Consider the following 11322-nt stretch of genomic DNA (forward strand, 5'->3'; position numbering starts at 1 on the left):
AATAAATTAGAAAATCTAAAAGAAATGGAAAAATTCCTGGACACATACACTCTCCCAAGACTAAACAAGGAAGAAGTTGAATCTCTGAATAGACCAATAACAGGTTCTGAAATTGGGGCAATAATTAATAGCCTACAAACCAAAAAAGTCCAGGACCAGATGGATTCACAGCCGAATTCTCCCAGAGGTACAAAGAGGAGCTGGTACCATTCCTTCTGAAACTACTCCAATCAATAGAGAAAGAGAGAATCCTCCCTAACTCATTTTATGAGGCCAGCATCATTCTGATACCAAAGCCTGGCAAAGACACAACAAAAAAAGAGAATTTTAGGCCAATATCACTCATGAACATTGATGTGAAAATCCTCAGTAAAATACTGGCAAACCAATCCAGCAGCACATCAAAAAGCTTATCCACCATGACCAAGTTGGCTTCATCCCTGGGATGCAAGGCTGGTTCAACATATGCAAATCAATAAACATAATCCATCACATAAACAGAACCAATGGCAAAAACCACGTAATTATCTCAATAAATGCAGAAAAGGCTTTCAGCAAAATTCAACAGCCTTTCATGCTAAAAACTCTCAATAAACTAGGTATTGATAGAACATATCTCAAAATAATAAGAGCTATTTAGGACAAACCCACAGCCAATATCATACTGCATGGGCAAAAACTGGAAGCATTCCCTTTGAAAACTGGCACAAGACAGGGATGCCCTGTCTCAACACTCCTATTCAACATAGTGTTGGAAGTTCTGGCCAGGGCAATCAGTCAAGAGAAAGAAATAAAGGGTATTCAATTAGGAAAAGAGGAAGTCAAATTGTCTCTGTTTGCAGATGACATGATTGTATATTTAGAAAGCCCCATTGTCTCAACCCAAAATCTCCTTAAGCTGATAAGCAACTTCAGCACAGTCTCAGGATACAAAATAAATGTGCAAACATCACAAGCATTCCTATACACCAAGAACAGACAGAAAGCCAAGTCATGAGTGAATTCGCATTCACAATTACTACAAAGAGAATAAAATACCTAGGAATCCAACTTACAAGGGATGTGAAGGACCTCTTAAAGGAGAACTTCAAACCACTGCTCAAGGAAATAAAAGAGGACAAAAACAAATGAAAGAACATTCCATGCTCATGGATAGGAAGAATCAATATTGTGAAAATGGCCATACTGCCCAAGGTAATTTATAGATTCAATGCTATCCCCATCAAGCTACCACTGACTTTCTTCACAGAATTGGAAAAAACTACTTTAAATTTTATATGGAACCAAAAAAGAGCCCGCATAGCCAAGACAATCCTAAGCAAAAAGCATAAAGCTGGAGGCATCACGCTGCCTGACTTCAAACTATACTACAAGGCTACAGTAACCAAAACAGCATGGTACTGGTACCAAAACAGATACATAGACCAATGGAACAGAACAGAGGCCTCAGAAATAAAACCACACATCTACAACCATCTGATCTTTGACAAACCTGGCAAAAACAAGCACTGGGGAAAGGATTCCCTATTTAATAAATGGTGCCAGGAAAACTGGCCAGCCATATGCAGAAAGCTGAAACTGGATCCTTTCCTTATACCTTATACAAAAATTAAGTCAAGATGGATTAAAGACTTAAATGTAAGACATAAAAACATAAAAACCCTAGAAGAAAACCTAGGCTTTACCATTCAGGACATAGGCATGAGCAAAGACTTCATGATTAAAACACCAAAAGCAATGGCAACAAAAGCCAAAATTGACAAATGGGATCTAATTAAACTAAAGAGCTTCTGCATAGCAAAAGAAATTATCACCAGCGTGAACAGGCAACCTACAGAATGGGAGAAAATTTTTGCAATCTATCCATCTGACAAAGGGCTAATATTCAGAATCTACAAATAACTTAAACAAATTTACAAGAAAAAAAACAAACAGCCCCATCAAAAAGTGGGCAAAGGATATGAACAGACACTTCGCAAAAGAAGACATTTATGCAGCCAACAAACATATGAAAAAATGCTCATCATCACTGGTCATCAGAGAAATGCAAATCAAAACCACAATGAGATACCATCTCACACCAGTTAGAATGACGATCATTAAAAAGTCAGGAAACAACAAATGCTGGAGAGAATGTGGAGAAACAGGAACGCTTTTACACTGTTGGTGGGGGTGTAAATTAGTTCAACCATTGTGGAAGACAATGTGGCAATTCCTCAAGGATCTAGAACTAGAAATATCACTGGACCCAGCCATCCCATTACTGAGTATATACCCAAAGGATTATAAATCATGCCACTATAAAGACACATGCACACGTATGTTTATTGTGGCACTATTCACAATAGCAAAGACTTGGAACCAACCCAAATGTCCATCAATAATAGACTGGATAAAGAAAATGTGGCACATATACACCAATGGAATACTATGCAGCCATAAAAAAGGATGAGTTCATGTCCTTTGCAAGGACATGGATGAAGCTGGAAACCATCGTTCTCAGCAAAATATCACAAGGACAGAAAACCAAACACTGCATGTTCTCACTCATAAGTGGGAATTCAACAAGAACACCTGGACACAGGGAGGGGAGCATTACACACCGAGTCCTGTTGGGGGATGGGGTGCTGGGGCAGGGATAGCCTTAGGAGAAATACCTAAAGTTAATGACAAGTTGATGGGTGCAGCAAACCAACATGGCACATCTATACCTATGTAACAAACCTGCACATTGTGCACATGTACCCTAGAACTTAAAGTATAATAATTTAAAAAATTATTGAAAAAGATAAAAGTAAAACAACTGTGGATTACAAGAGTCTTAGAACAGTAATGGTTAAAAACACAATTCACAAGGAAATTTGCTTACTTCTGTGACATACAACAATTTTACATAATGATCATAATTACTACTAAAAGCGTATGCTAAGACATATTAAAATCACAGGAATCTCATGCAATCCTGGAATACACACTAATAACACATTTGTATGAATATAATCCAAATAAGGTTAAACCCCATTCATATTTGACAATACTATTAGCCTGAAGTCCAAAAGAGACATATTCACCTTTGTTATAATGAAATGATTTTATTTGACAATGATTTTATTGTATCAAACAAGCCAAATGTGTCTTTTTTGGACTTCAAGTTTACCTAATATCAAAAATTAATGAGGACCGAAGTTAGAGTTTGATTTTGGAAAGTTAGTCAAATATAAAAAGCTTAAAACACTTGATATCACAAAATAGAATCACAGGTTATTGTAAAATAAGTCATTCATTTAGTCAAAGTGATAACTCAAAGATTTCAAAAAAAGGCAAAAATTTTCATTCTTTGAGAGAGGAGACTTAATTTCCCAAACAATAAGCCCTAATAATAAAGATAGCATGAGGCCAATTAAATCTGTCTCTCAAAATTTTATAAACAAAATCTATTAAATTTTAATCATCTTGGTCATAAGATATAATTTTCATAAATCTTTTTATAATCATTATCATTATTTATTAAGGAGTGGGTTAATGCACCAAGAAAACCTTGTTAATCTGACACAAGGGGCCAAATGTTGGTTTTGCATCAGTGTGCCTTTGAAATGAAAAGTTAACTTATTTAAAAAAGGAAAAAAGATGACTAAAAAATTTCTAAATCTGAGGAAAGAAATAGACATATACATTCAAGAAGCTCAGAGGACCATAAATAGATTGAACATAAAAATTTTATACCAAGACACATTATAATTAAATTTTCAAAAATCAAAGACAGTCAGAATTTTTAAAGCCTCAAGAGAAAAGTGACTTATCACATATAAGGGAACCCCTAAATGATTGTCAGTAAATTTCTCACTAGAAACCTTGCAGTTCGAGACAGCGAGATGATATACTTAAAGTATTAAAAGAAAAAGAAAAAAACTAACAACCAAGAGTACTATACCCAGAAAAACTACTCTTTAAAAATGAAGGAGAGATAAAGTCTTTCCTAGAAAAACAAAAACTAAGGAAGTTGGTCACTGCTAGATCTGCCTTACAAAAAGACATGCTTAAGGGGATTCTTCAAATTGGAAGGAAAACACACCAAACAACAATACCAAATCATTTAACTAATTTCTTTATTTTTAAGATGGAGTCTCACTCTGTTGCCCAGGCTGGAGTGCAGCGGCATGATCTTGGCTCACTGCAACCTTTGCCTCCTGGGTTCAAGTAATTCTCCTGCCTCAACTTCCCGAGTAGCTGGGATTACAGGCGCCCACCACCACACCCTGCTAATTTTTGCATTTTTAGTAGAGACAGGGTTTCACCATGTTAGCCAGGCTGATCTGGAACTCCTGACCTCAGGTGATCCTCCCACCTCAGCCTGTCAAAGTGCTGGGATTACAGGCGTAAGCCACTGCACCCGGCCCCAAAGCATTTGAAAGCATAAATCTAACCAGTAAAAGTAAATATACTGGCCGGGCGCTCACGCCTGTAATCCCAGCACTTTGGGAGGCCAAGACGGGCAGATCACGAGGTCAAGAAATGGAGACCATCCTGGCTAACACGGTGAAACCCCATCTCTACTAAAAAATACAAAAAATTAGCCAGGCGTGGTGGTGGGCGCCTGTAGTCCCAGCTACTCGGGAGGCTGAGGCAGGAGAATGGCGTGAACCTGGGAGGAGGAGCTTGCAGTGAGCTGAGATCGTGCCACTGCACTCCAGCCTGGGAGACAGAGCAAGACTCCGTCTCAAAAAAAAAAAAAAAAAAAAAGTAAATATACAGAGGAATGCATAATAATATAACACTTTAATGGTGGTGCATAAATTATAGTCGGCTAATATAAAAGTAAAAAATATTTAGAATAAGCATAACTGCAAAAATTTGTTAGTGGATTCATAACATTAAAAGAAGTAAATGCTGGCTGGGCGCAGTGGCTCATGCCTGTAATCCCAGCACTTTGGGAGGCCAAGATGGGCGGATCACCTGAGGTCAGGAGTTCAAGACCAGCCTGGCCAACATGGTGAAACCCCGTCTCTACTAAAAAAAAAACTACAAAAATTAGCCGGGCATGGTAGCGGGTGCCTGTAATCCCAGCTACTCGGGAGGCTGAGGCAGGAGAATCGCTTGAACCTGGGAGCCAAAGGTTGCAGTGAGCCGGGATCATGCCACTGCACTCCAGCCTGGGTGACACAGCAAAACTCTGTCTCAAAAAAAAAAAGAAGTAAATGCTGGCTTTAAGAATACAAAATATGTGTGGGGAGGAGTAAAAGTGTAAAGTTTTTGTATATGATTGAAATTAAAATATTATCAACTTAAAGTAGATGGCTATAACTACAATTTAGTTAATACAAGCCTTGTGCTATCACAAAGAAACAACTATATAGATACACAAAAGGTAAAGAAAAAGCAAATCACTGCAAAAAATAACAAAGAAAGACAGTAAGGCAGAAAAGAGGAATAAAACAATTTTAAAAAGACAAAAAACAATTCGCAAATTGGCAACGGTAAGTCTTTATTAATAACGTTAAACGTAAATGGATTAAACTCCCCATTGGAAAGACACAGAGTTGCTGAGTGGATTTAACACACACAGACACACTCACACACACACATGAGATCTAGCAATATGCTGTATATAAGAGACTCAGTTTAGATTTAAGGTCACCCACAGCCTGAAAGTGAAGGGATGAAAAAATATATCCATGCAAATGGTAGCCAGAAAGCAAGCAAGGGTGACCATATTTACGTGAGAAAAAATAGGCTTCAAGTCAAAAACTGTCACAAGAGACAAAAGGGGACACTATATAATAATAAAAGGGTCAATCAACCAGGAAGAAATAACAATTATAAATAGATGTGCACCCAACACCAGAGCGCTAAAATATGTAATGGAAATATTGATATATCTGAAGGAAGAAATTGACAGCAATACAATAATAGTAGGAGACTTCCCTACATAACTTGCAATAACAGCTAGAACAACCAGATATAAAATCAATAAAGAAACTGACTTGAACAACTTTATAGATCAAATGGATATAACAGACATATACAAAGCTTTCCATCAAAAAGCAAAGAATGCATCTTCTTCTCAAGTGCACATAAATGTTCTCTAGGATAGATCATATCTTAGGTCACAAAATAAGTCTTAACAAATATAAGAAGATCAAAATTATACCAAGTATCTTTTCTGATCATAATGAAATAAAACTGAACATCAATAACAATAAGAAACTGGGAAAATTTGCAAATACATTGAAACTAAACAAACCACTTGAACAACAATTGGGTCAAAAAAATACAAAAGGAACATTAAAATACGCAGAGACAAACAAAACTGAAAGAATAGCATACCAAAACTTATGGGATACAGTAAAAGCAGTAGTAAAGGGACATTCATAGTGACAAATGCCTACATTAAAAAAAGAAGAAAGATTGCAAATAACCTAATTTTACACCTCCAGGAACCAGAAAAAGAACAAACCAACCCCCATATTTGCAGAAGGAAGGAAATGATAACAATAAGAGTAGAAATAAATAAAAGAGAGAATAAAAAACAGTAGAAAAGAAATCGAGGAAACAAGACTTGGTTTCTTGAAAAGACAAACAAATTTGGCAAACTCCATCACTAAACTAACTTGGAAAAAAAGAAAGAAGTCTCAAGTAAATAAAATCAGAAATGAGAGACACTACAGCAGATGAGTCAGAAATAAAAAGGATCATAAATGATAATTATGAACAATTATTCATCAACAAATTGGATAACTTGGAAGAAATAGATAAATTCCTAGACATATGCAACCTACCAAGACTGAATTAAGAAGAACAAATTTTAACAATGAAATTGAATCAGTAATTAAAACCTTCCCAACAAAGAAAAGCCCGGGATTAGATGGCTTAATGGGTGAATTCTACCAAATATTTAAAGAAGAATTAATACCAATTCTTTTTTTAATTAATTAATTAATTTTTTATTTTATTTTATTTTGTTATTATACTTTAAGTTTTAGGGTACATGTGCACAACGTGCAGGTTAGTTACATATGTATACATGTGCCATGCTGGTGCACTGCACCCACTAATTCGTCATTTAGCATTAGGCGTATCTCCTAATGCTATCCCTCCCCCCTCCCCCTACCCCACAACAGTCCCCAGAGTGTGATGTTCCCCTTCCTGTGTCCATGTGTTCTCATTGTTCAGTTCCCACCTATGAGTGAGAATATGCGGTGTTTGGTGTTTTTTGTTCTTGTGATAGTTTACTGAGAATAATGATTTCCAATTTCATCCATGTCCCTACAAAGGACATGAACTCATCATTTTTTATGGCTGCATAGTATTCCATGGTGTATATGTGCCACATTTTCTTAATCCAGTCTATCATTGTTGGACATTTGGGTCGGTTCCAAGTCTTTGCTATTGTGAATAATGCCGCAATAAACATACGTGTGCATGTGTCTTTATAGCAGTGTGATTTATAGTCCTTTGGGTATATACCCAGTAATGGGATGGCTGGGTCAAATGGTATTTCTAGTTCTAGATCCCTGAGGAATCGCCACACTGACTTCCACAATGGTTGAACGAGTTTACAGTCCCACCAACGGTGTAAAAGTGTTCCTATTTCTCCACATCCTCTCCAGCACCTGTTGTTTCCTGACTTTTTAATGATTGCCATTCTAACTGGTGTGAGATGGTATCTCATTGTGGTTTTGATTTGCATTTCTCTGATGGCCAGTGATAGTGAGCATTTTTTCATGTGTTTTTTGGCTGCATAAATGTCTTCTTTTGAGAAGTGTCTGTTCATGTCCTTCGCCCACTTTTTGATGGGGTTGTTTGTTTTTTTCTTGTAAATTTGTTTGAGTTCATTGTAGATTCTGGATATTAGCCCTTTGTCAGATGAGTAGGTTGCAAAAATTTTCTCCCATTTTGTAGGCTGCCTGTTCACTCTGATGGTAGTTTCTTTTGCTGTGCAGAAGCTCTTTAGTTTAATTAGATCCCATTTGTCAATTTCGGCTTTTGTTGCCATTGCTTTTGGTGTTTTAGACATGAAGTCCTTGCCCATGCCTACGTCCTGAATGGTAAAGCCTAGGTTTTCTTCTAGGGTTTTTATGGTTTTAGGTCTAACGTTTAAGTCTTTAATCCATCTTGAATTGATTTTTGTATAAGGTGTAAGGAAGGCATCCAGTTTCAGCGTTCTACATATGGCTAGCCAGTTTTCCCAGCACCATTTATTAAATAGGGAATCCTTTCCCCATTGCTTGTTTTTCTCAGGTTTGTCAAAGATCAGATAGTTGTAGATATGTGGCATTATTTCTGAGGGCTCTGTTCTGTTCCATTGATCTATATCTCTGTTTTGGTACCAGTACCATGCTGTTTTGGTTACTGTAGCCTTGTAGTATAGTTTGAAGTCAGGTAGTGTGATGCCTCCAGCTTTGTTCTTTTGGCTTAGGATTGACTTGGTGATGTGGGCTCTTTTTTGGTTCCATATGAACTTTAAAGTAGTTTTTTCCAATTCTGTGAAGAAAGTCATTGGTAGCTTGATGGGGATGGCATTGAATCTGTAAATGACCTTGGGCAGTATGGCCATTTTCACGATATTGATTCTTCCTACCCATGAGCATGGAATGTTCTTCCATTTGTTTGTATCCTCTTTTATTTCCTTGAGCAGTGGTTTGTAGTTCTCCTTGAAGAGGTCCTTCACATCCCTTGTAAGTTGGATTCCTAGGTATTTTATTCTCTTTGAAGCAATTGTGAATGGGAGTTCACTCATGATTTGGCTCTCTGTTTGTTGTTGGTGTATAAGAATGCTTGTGATTTTTGTACATTGATTTTGTATCCTGAGACTTTGCTGAAGTTGCTTATCAGCTTAAGGAGATTTTGGGCTGAGACAATGGGGTTTTCTAGATATACAATCATGTCATCTGCAAACAGGGACAATTTGACTTCCTCTTTTCCTAATTGAATACCCTTTATTTCCTTCTCCTGCCTAATTGCCCTGGCCAGAACTTCCAACACTATGTTGAATAGGAGTGGTGAGAGAGGGCATCCCAAAAAAAAAAAAAAAAAAAGAAGAATTAATACCAATTCTTAAAACTTTTTCAAGTAATTGAATAAGAGAAAGCACTTCTAAACTCATGTTATGAGGCCAGGATCACCCTGATGTCAAAGCTTAGCAAAAATACCACAAGAAAAAAAAAACTACAGGGCAATATCTCTAATTAACATAAACACAAAAATCCCCAATAAAATACTAACAAATGAAATTCAAAAGCATGTTGAAAGGATCATACACCATGACCAAGTAGGATTTATCCCTGAGATGGAAGGATGGTTCAACATATCAAATCAATCAGTGTAATATACCACATTAACACAATGAAAGGTAAAACCACATGATTATACCAAAAGATTCAGATATTTTTTTAGAAAATTTAACACCCATTTATTATTTAAAACTCTCAAAAAAAGTAGGTATAGAAGAAACTTACCTCAACACAATAAAGACCATATGTGAAAACCCCACAGCTAACATAATAATGGATGGGGAAAATTTGAAAGCTTTTTCTCTCAGATATGAAGCAAAGCAAGGATGATCAACCTTACCACTTCTATTCAACATAATACTGGAAGTTCTAGCCAGAACAATCAGACAAGAAAAAGAAATAAAAGCTATCCAAATTGAAAAGAAATAAGTAAAATTGTCTCCTCTTAAAGGTGACAGGATCATGTATGTAGAGAATCCTAAAGACTCCATACAAAAAAATTATTAAAACTAATAAACAAATTCAGTAACTCTGCAGTATAAAAAGTCAAATTGCAAAAATCAGTGGCATTTCTATATGCTAATAACAAACTATCCAAAAATGAAATTAGGAAAACAATTCTATTTACAATAGCAACAAAAAGAATAAAATACTTAGGATAAAGTTAACTAAAGAGGTGAAAGACTTGCACACTGAAAGTTATAAACCATTGATGAAAGAAACTAAGGGAGACATAGAGATGGATAGACATCCCATGTTCATGGATTGGAAGAATTAAAATCTTTAAAATGCCCATAGTGCCCAAAGAAACATACAGATTTAATTCAATATCTATCAAAACCCCAATGGCATTTTTACATTAATAAAAAAAAGCTATCATAAAATTCAAATGGAACCACAAAAGACTACCCATATCCAAAGCAATCTTGAGGGACAAAACAACAACAACAACAACAAAAAACGCCAGAGGCATCACACTTCCTCGTTTCAAAATACATTACAAAGCTATAGTAATCAAAACAATATGGTACTGGCATAAAAACAGACATGTAGACCAAAGTAACAAAACAAAGAGACCAGAAATAAATCCATATATTTACAGCTAACTGATCTTTGACAAGGATGCCAAGAGGACACAATGGGGAAAGGATAGTATCTTCAATAAATGTCATTAGAAAAACTGGATAGTCATACACAGAATAAAATTAGACCCTTATCTCACATCACATACAAAAATAAACTCAAAATAGATTAAAGACTTTGACATGAAGACATGAAACTGTAAAACTACTAGAAGAAAGTACAGAAAAAAGGCTTCTTGACATTGGTGATGGCAACGATTTTTTGGACATAACACCGACAGAAGAGGAAACAAACCCAAAAATAAACAAATGGGATTGTATCAAACTAAAAAGCTTCTGTCACATGGTGGCTCATTACTTGCTTTGAGGCAGGTGCAGTGAGTCTACTCTGGGCTGGTCTGGGCTCCTCAGGTTCCGACCCAACCACTACCCAGCCAGTTCATGGAGAGGAGAGGTGCACTTTACAGGTCCCTGATGAACCAAGCGAACCCTCCACCACATCCAGGCCCTGGTCCATCAGCCCCATACCCACCTTATCCACAAAAACACATGGGCCCAGGACCTATGGGAGGGGGCCCTACCCACCTCTTCAAGGATACACCTATCAAGGATACAAAGATACCCACAGTACAGCTGGCAGGACAGACCTCGGGAGCCTCCTAAAACCACAGTGTATGTGGTAGAAGACCAAAGAAGACATGAGTTGGAACCATCCACCTGCCTCACAGCCTGCTGGACTGCTTTCTGTTGCTGCTGTCTCTGGGACATGCTCACCTGACCAGCCCAGCCATCCTCTCCTGCCAGCTCTGCCACCACCTCTGATAGATGTGCCTGCCCCTGTCTCTTCTGACTGCTGTAATAAATGACTAGCTCTGCACAGACACCTATACCTTCGGCACTATGGGATTCTAGATTAGTGAGCGCTGCCGCTGTTAAATTCAGTGACTTGATCTCTTTAATGTCCAAAATCCATTTCTTACTGACCTTTAAAAATGTGCTAAGTGACTTTT

At 37.0% G+C, this 11322-nt stretch overlaps 1 pseudogene; it reads left to right on the forward strand.

Moving 5' to 3' along the window:
- The first annotated feature begins 10786 nt into the window (after nt 1-10786).
- LOC101130623 (cysteine-rich and transmembrane domain-containing protein 1-like) lies at nt 10787-11095 on the forward strand (annotated as a pseudogene).
- Nucleotides 11096-11322: the final 227 nt, after the last annotated feature.

This window comes from Gorilla gorilla, chromosome 4 (genome assembly GCF_029281585.2).
Source record: "Gorilla gorilla gorilla isolate KB3781 chromosome 4, NHGRI_mGorGor1-v2.1_pri, whole genome shotgun sequence".
Classification (NCBI taxonomy): domain Eukaryota; kingdom Metazoa; phylum Chordata; class Mammalia; order Primates; family Hominidae; genus Gorilla; species Gorilla gorilla.